Source organism: Pleurodeles waltl, chromosome 2_1 (assembly GCF_031143425.1).
Source record: "Pleurodeles waltl isolate 20211129_DDA chromosome 2_1, aPleWal1.hap1.20221129, whole genome shotgun sequence".
NCBI lineage: Eukaryota > Metazoa > Chordata > Amphibia > Caudata > Salamandridae > Pleurodeles > Pleurodeles waltl.
Genome location: NC_090438.1, coordinates 26,542,725 through 26,552,372, shown reverse-complemented (window position 1 = coordinate 26,552,372; position 9,648 = coordinate 26,542,725).

Sequence of the window (9,648 nt, the reverse complement as noted above, 5' to 3'; positions counted from 1 at the left end):
CAGTAAAACAGGCACAGGTAGCTGAAATAAACACTTTTGAACAAATAATACTATTTACCTACACAATTCTTGGGGCTCTTTACCTAGGTCTTTTTGCAATCCTTGAACACTGGGCTGTATTAGGACACACTGAAGATGCTGTGGCTCACAAAATGGAGGTGTCTGTCTTGGGCTTCCCTCCACAAACCTAAGGGCCCAGAGCAGGTGTGGGGGTGAGGGCCCAGGTTGCCAGGGACTCAGAGAGTCAGTCAGCTATGTCCTGACCCTGTGGCCAGGGAAGAGGCAGCTGCTGCTCTATTCAGAATCTCCTTGGATACAGACAGGCTGAATCCACACTTTCCAGCTAGCAGAGTCTACTTTCCAGGTAAGGGAGAGATTGTTCAACAACAAACACTGGAATATTGCTGGTGGCACGCTCAGAACTGTGGCTTTTTTAAGGCTAAAAAAACAGGGGGAGCACTCAGTTTCTAAACACAATTTAAATCACAGAAACAGATTAAACAGTCTCCTAAAACACACTCTGCAAGATGTATGTAGCCTTTTTACTTAGAAAAAAGGGGGGATGTTGGGGGGTTAGGAAGTCATTTGCCACAAACTATAAAGGCAATTCACACAGTCTCGGCAAAAACTAAATTAAAAAAAAACTCCACTTAAAAGGCCAAGCTGCCTGAGAAACAGAGAGTCCACAGTAAAACAGGCACAGGTAGCTGAAATAAACACGTTTGAACAAATAATACTATTTACCCAGAAAAGTCTGGGGGGTCCTTACCTAGGTATTTTTGCAATCCTTGAACACTGGGCTGTATTAGCACACAGGGAAGATGCTGAGGCTCACAAAATGGAGGTGGCTGTCTTGGGCTTCCTTCCACAAACTTAAGGTCAAAGAGCAGGTGTGGGGGGGAGGGCCCAGGTTCCCAGGGACTCAGAGAGCAAATCAGCTAAGTCCAGTCCCTGTGGCGAGGGAGGAGGCAGCTGCTGCTCTATTCAGAATCTCCTTGGATACAGACAGGCTGAATCTACTCTTTCAAGCTAGCAGAGTCTATTTTGCAGGTAAGGGAGAGATTGTTTAAAAACAAACAGTGGAATACTGCTGGTCGCGCGCTCAGAAATGTGGCTTTTTTAAGGCATAAAAAGGGGGAAACAGACAGTTTCTAAACACAATTTAAATTACAGAAACAGATTAAACAGTCTCCTAAAATACACTCTGCAAGATGTATGTAGCCTTTTTACTTAGAAAAAAGGGGGTGTTGTTGGGGGTGTTATGAAGTCATGTGCCACAAACTAGAAAGGTAATTCACACAGTCATGGAAAAAACAAAATTAAACAAAACTCCAATTTAAAAGGCCAAGCTACCTGAAACACAGAGAGTCCACAGTAAAACAGGAACAGGTAGCTGAAATAAACACTTTTGAACAGATAATACTATTTACCCAGAAAATTCTTGGGGCACTTTACCTAGGTCTTTTTGCAATCCTTGAACACTGGGCTGTATTAGGACACAGGGAAGATGCTGAGGCTCACAAAATGGCTAAGGGAGAGATTGTTTAAAAACAAACACTGGAATACTGCTGGTTGCGCGCTCAGAAATGTGGCTTTTTTAAGGCAAAAAAAGGGGGGAACAGACAGTTTCTAAACACAATTTACATCACAGAAACAGATTAAACAGTCTCCTAAAACACACTCTGCAAGATGTATGTAGCCTTTTTCCTTAGAAAGAGCGGGGGAGGGTGTTGGGGGGTTATGAAGTCATGTGCCACAAATTAGAAAGGTAATTCACACAGTCATGGCAAAAACAAACTGGAAAAAAAACACCACTTTAAAAGGCCAAGCTGCCTGCAACACAGAGGGTCCACAGTAAAACAGGCACAGGTAGCTGAAATAAACACTTTTGAACAAATAATACTATTTACCCAGAAAAGTCTGGGGGCTCCTTACCTAGGTCTTTTTGCAATCCTTGGACACTGGGCTGTATTAGGACACAGGGAAGATGCTGAGGCTCACAAAATGGAGGTGGCTGTCTTGGGCTTCCCTCACAAACGTAAGGGCTCAGAGCTGGTGTTTGGGGGAGGGCCGATTTTTCCAGGGTCTCAGAGAGCCAATCTGCTAAGTCCAGTCCCTGTGGCCATGGAGGAGGCAGCTGCTGCTCTATTCAGAATCTCCTTGGATACAGACAGGCTGAATCCACACTTTCAAGCTAGCAGAGTCTATTTTGCAGGTAAGGGAGAGATTGTTTAAAAATAAACACTGAATTCTGCTGGTTTCGCGCTCAGAAATGTGGCTTTTACAAGGCAAAAAAACAGGGGGAGCAGACAGTTTCTAAACACAATTTAAATCACAGTAACAGATTAAACAGTCTCCTAAAACACACTCTGCAAGATGTATGTAGCCTTTTTACTTAGAAAAAAGGGTGGGGGGTTGGAGGGGTTATGAAGTCATATGCCACAAACTAGAAAGGTAATTCACACAGTCACGGCGAAAACAAGATGTTCAAAAAAACACCACTTTAAAAGGCCAAGCTGCCTGAAACACAGAGAGTCCACAGTAAAAGAGGCACAGGTAGCTGAAATAAACACTTTTGAACAAATGGTATTATTTACCCAGAAAAGTCTCTGGGCTCCTTGCGTAGGTCTTTTTGCAATCCTTGAACACTGGGCTGTATTAGGACACAGGGAAGATGCTGAGGCTCACAAAATAGAGGTGGCTGTCTTGGGCTTCTCTCCAAAAATGTAAGATCTCATAGATGGTGTTTGGGGGAGAGCCCAGGTTACCAGGGACTCAGAGAGCCAATCAGCTAAGTCCAGCCCCTGTGGCGAGGGAGGAGGCAGCTGCTGCTCTATTCAGAATCTCCTTGGACACAGACAGGCTGAATCCACACTTTCAAGCCATCAGAGTCTATTTTGCAGGTAAGTGAGAGATTGTTTAAAAACAAACACTGGAATACAGCTTGTTGCGCGCTCAGAAAATGTGGCTTTTTTAAGGCAAAAAAACGGGGGGAACAGACAGTTTCAAAACACAATTTAAATCACAGAAACAAATTAAACAGTCTCCTAAAACACACTCTGCAAGATGTATGTAGCCTTTTTACTTAGAAAAAAGGGTAGGGGGTTGGAGGGGTTATGAAGTCATGTGCCACAAACCAGAAAGGTAATTCACACAGTCACGGCAAAAAAAAACACAAAAAAAAAACACCACTTTAAAAGGCGAAGCTGCATGAAAAACAGAGTCCACAGTAAAACAGGCACAGGTAGCTGAAATATACACTTTTGAACAAATAGTATTATTTACCCAGAAAAGTCTGGGGGCTCCTTACCTGGGTCTTTTTTTGTAATCCTTGAACACTGGGCTGTATTAGGACACTGGGAAGATGCTGAGGCTCACAAAATAGAGGTGGCTGTCTTGGGTGTTCCTCCACAAACTTAAGGGGCCAGAGCAGGTTTGGAGGGGAGGGCCTATGTTGCCAGGGACTCAGAGAGCCAGTCGGCTATGTCCTGCCCCTGTGGCCAGTGAGGAGGCAGCTGCTGCTCTATTCAGAATCTCCTTGGATACAGATAGGCTAAATCCACACTTTCCAGCTTTCAGAGTCTACTTTCCAGGTAAGGGAGAGATTGTTCAAAAACAAACACTGGAATACTGCTGGTCGCGCGCTCAGAAATGTGGCTTTTTTAAGGCAAAAAAAACAGGGGGAGCACACAGTTTCTGAACACAATTTAAATAACAGAAACAGATTAAAAAGTCTCCTAAAACACACTCTGCAAGATGTATGTAGCCTTTTTACTTAGGAAAAAGGGGGGGTGTTGGGGGTTTATCAAGTCATATGCCACAAACTAGAAAGGTAATTCACACAGTCACGGCAAAAACAAAATTTAAAAAAAACACCACCTAAAAGGCCATGCTGCCTGAAACACAGAGAGTCCACAGTAAAACAGGCACAGGTAGCTGAAATAAACATTTTTGAACAACTAATACCATTTACCCAGAAAAGTCTGGGGGGTCCTTGCCGAGGTCTTTTTGCAATCCTTGAACACTGGGCCGTATTAGGACACAGGGAAGATGCTGAGGCCCACAAAATGGAGATGGCTTTCTTGGGCTTACCTCCACAAACTTAAGGGCCCAGAGCAGGTGTGGGGGGGGAGGGCCCAGGTTGCAAGGGACTCAGAGAGCCAATCAGCTAAGTCCAGTCCCTGTAGCCAGGGAAGAGGCAGCTGCTGCTCTGTTCAAAATCTCCTCGGATACACACAGGCTGAATCCACACTTTCAGGCTAGCAGAGTCTATTTTCCAGGTAAGGGAGAGATTGTTTAAAAACAAACACTGGAATACTGCTGGTCGCGTCCTCAGAAATGTGGCTTTTTTAAGGCAAAAAAACAGGGGGAGCAGACCGTTTCAAAACACAATTCAAATCATAGAAACAGATTAAACAGTCTCCTAAAACACACTCTGCAAGATGTATGTAGCCTTTTTACTTAGAAAAAAGGGGGGTTATTGGGGGGGTTATGAAGTCATGTGCCACAAACTAGAAAGGTTAATCACACAGTCATGGCAAAAACAAAATATAAAAAAAAAACACCATTTTAAAAGGCCAAGCTGCCTGAAACACAGAGTCCACGGTAAAACAGTCACAGGTAGCTGAAATAAACACTTTTGAACAAATAATTCTATTTACCCAGAAAAGTCTGGGGGCTCTTTACCTAGGTCTTTTTGCAATCCTTGAACATTGTGCCGTATTAGGACACAGGGAAGATGCTGAGGCTCACAAAATGGAGGTGGCTGTCTTGGGCTTACCTCCACAAACTTAAGGGCCCAGAGCAGGTGTTGGGGGGAGGGCCCAGGTTGTGAGGGACTCAGAGAGCCAATCAGCTAAGTCCATTCCCTCTGGCCATGGAGGAGGCAGCTGCTACTCTATTCAGGATCTCCTTGGATACAGACAGGCTGAATCCACATGTTCAAGCTTGCAGAGTCTACTTTCCAGGTAAGGGAGAGAATGTTTAAAAACAAACACTGGAATACCGCACGTTGTGCGCTCAGAAATGTGGCTTTTGTAAGGCAAAAAAAAGGGAGAGCAGACAGTTTCTAAACACAATTTAAATCATAGAAACAGATTAAACGGTCTCCTAGAACACACCCTGCAAGACGTATGTCTCCTTTTTACTTAGAAAAAAGGGGTTGGGGTTTGTGGGTTATGAAGTCATGTGCCACAAACTAGAAAAGAAATTCACACAGTAACGGCAAAAACAAAATAAAAAAAAAAAACACCACTTTAAAAGGCAAAGCTGCCTGAAACACAGAGTCCACAGTAAAACAGGCACATGTAGCTGAAATAAACACTTTTGAACAAAAAATACTATTTACCCAGAAAAGTCTGGGGGGTCCTTGCCTAGGTCTTTTTGCAAACCTTGAACACTGGGCTGTATTAGGACACAGGGAAGATGCTAAGGCTCTCAAAATGGAGGTGGCTGTCTTGTGCTTCCCTCCACAAACGTAAGGGCCCAGAGCAGGTGTTGGGGGAGGGCCCAGGTTGCCAGGGACTCAGAGAGCCAATCAGCTAAATCCAGTTCCTGTTGCCAGGGAGGAGGTAGCTTCTGCTCTATTCAGAATCTTCTTGGATACAGACAGGCTGAACCCACACTTTCAAGCTATCAGAGTCTTCTTTCCAGGTAAGGGAGAGATTGTTTAAAAACAAACACTGGAATACTGCTGGTCTTGCACTCAGAAATGTGGCTTTTTTGAGGCAAAAAAACAAGGGGAGCAGACAGTTTCTAAGCACAATTTAAATCATAGAAACAGATTAAACAGTCTTCTAAAACACACCCTGCAAGATGTATGTATCCTTTTTACTTAGAAATAAGGGGGGTTTGGGGGGGTTATGAAGTTACGTGCCACAAACTAGAAAGGTAATTCATACAGTCACAGCAAAAATGAAATAAAAAAAAACACCACTTTAAAAGGCCAAGCTGCCTGAAACACAGAGAGTCCACAGTAAAACAGACACAGGTAGCTGAAATAAACACTTTTGAACAAATAGTACTATTTACAGAGAAAAGTCTGGAGGCTACATTCCTATGTCTTTTTGCAATCCTTGAACACTGGGCTGTACTAGGACCCAGGGAAGATGTTGAGGCTCACAAAATGGAAGTGGCTGCCTTGGGCTTCCCTCCACAAACTTAAGGGACCAGAGCAGGTGTGGGGGGGAGGGCACAGGTTGCCAGGGACTCAGAGAGCCAATCAGCTAAGTCCTGTCCCTGTGACCAGGCAGGAGGCAGCTGCTGCTCTATTCAGAATCTCCTTGGATACAGACAGGCTGAATCCACACTTTCAAGCTAGCAGAGTCTACGTTCCAGGTAAGGGAGAGATTGTTTAAAAACAAACACTGGAATACTGCTGGTCTCACGCTCAGAAATTTGGCTTTTTTAAGTCTTAAGGCAAAAAAACAGGGGGTGCAGACAGTTTCTAAACACAATCTAAATCACAGAAACAGATTAAACAGTCTCCTAAAACACACTCTGCAAGATGTATGTAGCCTTTTTACTTAGAAAAAAAGGGGGGGGTTATGAAGTCATGTGCCATAAACTAGAAAGGTAATTCACACAGTCACGGCAAAAACACAATTAAAAAAAAAACACCACTTTAAAAGGCAAAGCTGCCTGAAACACAGAGCGTCCACAGTAATACAGACACAGGTAGCTGAAATAAACACTTTTGAACAAATAATACTATTTACCGAGAAAAGTCTGGGGGGTTCTTACCTAGGTCTTTTTACAATCCTTGAACACTGGGCTATAGTAGGACACAGGGAAGATGCTGAGGCTCACAAAATGGAGGTGGCTGTCTTGGGCTTACCTCCACAAACTTAAGGGCCCAGAGCAGGTGTGGGGGTGGGGGGGGACCCAGGTTGCCAGGGACTCAGAGAGACAATCTGCAAGGTCCAGTCCCTGTGGCCAGGGAGGAGGCAGCTGCTGCTCTGTTCAAAATCTCCATGGATACACACAGGCTGAATCCACACTTTCAAGCTAGCAGAGTCTATTTTGCAGATAAGGGAGAGATTGTTTAAAAACAAACACTGGAATACTGCTGGTCGCGTCCTCAGAAATGTGGCTTTTTTAAGGCAAAAAAACAGGGGGAGCAGACCGTTTCAAAACACAATTCAAATCATAGAAACAGATTAAACAGTCTCCTAAAACACACTCTGCAAGATGTATGTAGCCTTTTTACTTAGAAAAAAGGGGGGTTATTGGGGGGGTTATGAAGTCATGTGCCACAAACTAGAAAGGTTAATCACACAGTCATGGCAAAAACAAAATATTAAAAAAAAACACCATTTTAAAAGGCCAAGCTGCCTGAAACACAGAGTCCACGGTAAAACAGTCACAGGTAGCTGAAATAAACACTTTTGAACAAATAATTCTATTTACCCAGAAAAGTCTGGGGGCTCTTTACCTAGGTCTTTTTGCAATCCTTGAACATTGTGCCGTATTAGGACACAGGGAAGATGCTGAGGCTCACAAAATGGAGGTGGCTGTCTTGGGCTTACCTCCACAAACTTAAGGGCCCAGAGCAGGTGTTGGGGGGAGGGCCCAGGTTGTGAGGGACTCAGAGAGCCAATCAGCTAAGTCCATTCCCTCTGGCCATGGAGGAGGCAGCTGCTACTCTATTCAGGATCTCCTTGGATACAGACAGGCTGAATCCACATGTTCAAGCTTGCAGAGTCTACTTTCCAGGTAAGGGAGAGAATGTTTAAAAACAAACACTGGAATACCGCACGTTGTGCGCTCAGAAATGTGGCTTTTGTAAGGCAAAAAAAAGGGAGAGCAGACAGTTTCTAAACACAATTTAAATCATAGAAACAGATTAAACGGTCTCCTAGAACACACCCTGCAAGACGTATGTCTCCTTTTTACTTAGAAAAAAGGGGTTGGGGTTTGTGGGTTATGAAGTCATGTGCCACAAACTAGAAAAGAAATTCACACAGTAACGGCAAAAACAAAATAAAAAAAAAAAACACCACTTTAAAAGGCAAAGCTGCCTGAAACACAGAGTCCACAGTAAAACAGGCACATGTAGCTGAAATAAACACTTTTGAACAAAAAATACTATTTACCCAGAAAAGTCTGGGGGGTCCTTGCCTAGGTCTTTTTGCAAACCTTGAACACTGGGCTGTATTAGGACACAGGGAAGATGCTAAGGCTCTCAAAATGGAGGTGGCTGTCTTGTGCTTCCCTCCACAAACGTAAGGGCCCAGAGCAGGTGTTGGGGGAGGGCCCAGGTTGCCAGGGACTCAGAGAGCCAATCAGCTAAATCCAGTTCCTGTTGCCAGGGAGGAGGTAGCTTCTGCTCTATTCAGAATCTTCTTGGATACAGACAGGCTGAACCCACACTTTCAAGCTATCAGAGTCTACTTTCCAGGTAAGGGAGAGATTGTTTAAAAACAAACACTGGAATACTGCTGGTCTTGCACTCAGAAATGTGGCTTTTTTGAGGCAAAAAAACAAGGGGAGCAGACAGTTTCTAAGCACAATTTAAATCATAGAAACAGATTAAACAGTCTTCTAAAACACACCCTGCAAGATGTATGTATCCTTTTTACTTAGAAATAAGGGGGGTTTGGGGGGGTTATGAAGTTACGTGCCACAAACTAGAAAGGTAATTCATACAGTCACAGCAAAAATGAAATAAAAAAAAACACCACTTTAAAAGGCCAAGCTGCCTGAAACACAGAGAGTCCACAGTAAAACAGACACAGGTAGCTGAAATAAACACTTTTGAACAAATAGTACTATTTACAGAGAAAAGTCTGGAGGCTACATTCCTATGTCTTTTTGCAATCCTTGAACACTGGGCTGTACTAGGACCCAGGGAAGATGTTGAGGCTCACAAAATGGAAGTGGCTGCCTTGGGCTTCCCTCCACAAACTTAAGGGACCAGAGCAGGTGTGGGGGGGAGGGCACAGGTTGCCAGGGACTCAGAGAGCCAATCAGCTAAGTCCTGTCCCTGTGACCAGGCAGGAGGCAGCTGCTGCTCTATTCAGAATCTCCTTGGATACAGACAGGCTGAATCCACACTTTCAAGCTAGCAGAGTCTACGTTCCAGGTAAGGGAGAGATTGTTTAAAAACAAACACTGGAATACTGCTGGTCTCACGCTCAGAAATTTGGCTTTTTTAAGTCTTAAGGCAAAAAAACAGGGGGTGCAGACAGTTTCTAAACACAATCTAAATCACAGAAACAGATTAAACAGTCTCCTAAAACACACTCTGCAAGATGTATGTAGCCTTTTTACTTAGAAAAAAAGGGGGGGGTTATGAAGTCATGTGCCATAAACTAGAAAGGTAATTCACACAGTCACGGCAAAAACACAATTAAAAAAAAAACACCACTTTAAAAGGCAAAGCTGCCTGAAACACAGAGCGTCCACAGTAATACAGACACAGGTAGCTGAAATAAACACTTTTGAACAAATAATACTATTTACCGAGAAAAGTCTGGGGGGTTCTTACCTAGGTCTTTTTACAATCCTTGAACACTGGGCTATAGTAGGACACAGGGAAGATGCTGAGGCTCACAAAATGGAGGTGGCTGTCTTGGGCTTACCTCCACAAACTTAAGGGCCCAGAGCAGGTGTGGGGGTGGGGGGGACCCAGGTTGCCAGGGACTCAGA